The sequence below is a fragment of the Chaetura pelagica genome, unplaced genomic scaffold, assembly GCF_000747805.2.
Source record: "Chaetura pelagica isolate M959 unplaced genomic scaffold, ChaPel_1.0 scaffold300, whole genome shotgun sequence".
Lineage (NCBI taxonomy): Eukaryota > Metazoa > Chordata > Aves > Apodiformes > Apodidae > Chaetura > Chaetura pelagica.
In genome coordinates this window covers 591,026-592,666 of record NW_009951945.1, presented here as the reverse complement: position 1 = coordinate 592,666, position 1,641 = coordinate 591,026, and the positions used below count along the sequence as shown (strand labels likewise).

The window sequence follows — 1,641 nt, the reverse complement described above, 5'->3', positions numbered from 1 at the left end:
GCCACAGCACCTTGTTGCTGGAGGGGCTTGGTGGAAGTCAAAAGCACTGAGGCATCTTAGCCCTCCTGGTGTCCATTGCAGAGTGTTTTATTCTGGTTATAGTACGTTTGTTTCCTCTTTGTGCAGAAAACTATGTGTTTGTCTGTTGTTTTGCTGAAGCACTTGGGTTCTCATACGTTAACTCTTATTTCAGTGAAGATTCATGTTGATTTCAATCAAAATACACAGCAGCTCCTTTAAGGTAACAGTGCATCTGCTGTGTGTAGTTCAGTGCAGATGGATGTCAGCTACAAGAATCACGCAGAAATGAAATGCTGTCAAAGCTCTGCTCTCTGTCTGCAGTTGTCTGAATCTGTCTTTATGTTTCCTTTGGATAGCTTGTCATCTATGCTTGTTTGGTGTACTGAATATTAACATTCCACAGACTCATTATGGTGCTGCTGCAGCCATAGATGCCAAACAAATTGATCCAGTTTGTGTTCACCATGTTTGGCAAATTAAATTTTAAGGGGAAGTGCCGGGCAATTTGGTGAAGTAAAACACACAGACGAGACCTACAGGACCTTCATGTCATTTTTGGGGATCAGAAGCCTAAAAGACACAGTATTCCATTTTTAGTTATTCTGCTTGTAGTTGTAGTGAAGAAGAGTGGGTTGCGTGATGGCAGAGTGCTGTGATGGTAGAGTCCTGTGCTCCTTTCTGGGCCTGCTGTACTGGCATCTGTAGTTTAGTTGCTCCAGCAGCATAGCTCTACTGGGGACAAAAGTTTGCAGGAGGAAAGCAGGGAGATCATGAGCCTCCTCACACTTTGGCTTTGAAGACAGAGAATTAAGAAAGAGTAAGAGCATTTACTTTCTAAGAAAAGCTCTGAAATTTCTGTAGGTCGTTCTGGGTCCTAAATCCTTGCAGCTTGTTGCTAGGGAGAGGCACCACTAGGTGAGGGGGCTGTAAACATTGCCTGACTTCTCCCTCCCATGTGAAGAAAAAAGCTGTTTGGTATGAATTGATAACACAGAGCTGCAGCCCATGGAAAAATTACTGGAAAGAGGAAGGCCTTTTAGGGAGTTTCCAGATCTGTGTGCAGTGTCACATCCTTCTTCCTTCAGGGATTACTGAAGGTTTATGAAACTGTGAGGCTCAGATGCAGCTTCAGTATTTTCATCCCACCCACACTGGTGTCATACTAGCACATCCTTGAGACCTGTACTGCCAGGAGCAGAAGCCTGCACACACTCTAGCCCATAACAGTGCATTCTGTTATGAAGTCAAGCCTGAGACTGAAGCAGCTTTCAAATAAAACTTAGCATCCTAAGCTAAATCAAATTCTTCCATTGCATCTGAAGCTCTTCAGTTGCAATTTCAGCTCTTCAGCTTTTTCCAGCTTGTATTTTCCATTGTTTAGAGATATTCTAGAAATATGAAGTTTTAGAAGCTCTGTGCTTGTGAGAGATAAGCTGAATCCTCAGCAGCGTTTCGAGCCCAGCTAGGTCTCGAGTGTCCTACATTCACAGCCATTAGATGATTCATTCAGGTATTGGTAACAAGTACTGTCCTGTGTGCCCAGAGATAATACTAATACACAGAACACTCTGTGTACCCCGTGATGCTTTTTGCTCTAAATCCTTGGCTAAGTCCTGCTGA

General features: G+C 43.4%; 1 protein-coding gene across 1 annotated transcript in view; it reads left to right on the top strand.

The window, feature by feature from the left end:
• Positions 1–1,641, top strand: part of ERBB4 (v-erb-b2 avian erythroblastic leukemia viral oncogene homolog 4) — a 375,133-nt gene that overhangs the window by 359,706 nt on the left and 13,786 nt on the right. The gene's annotated exons all lie outside the window — the stretch shown is intronic.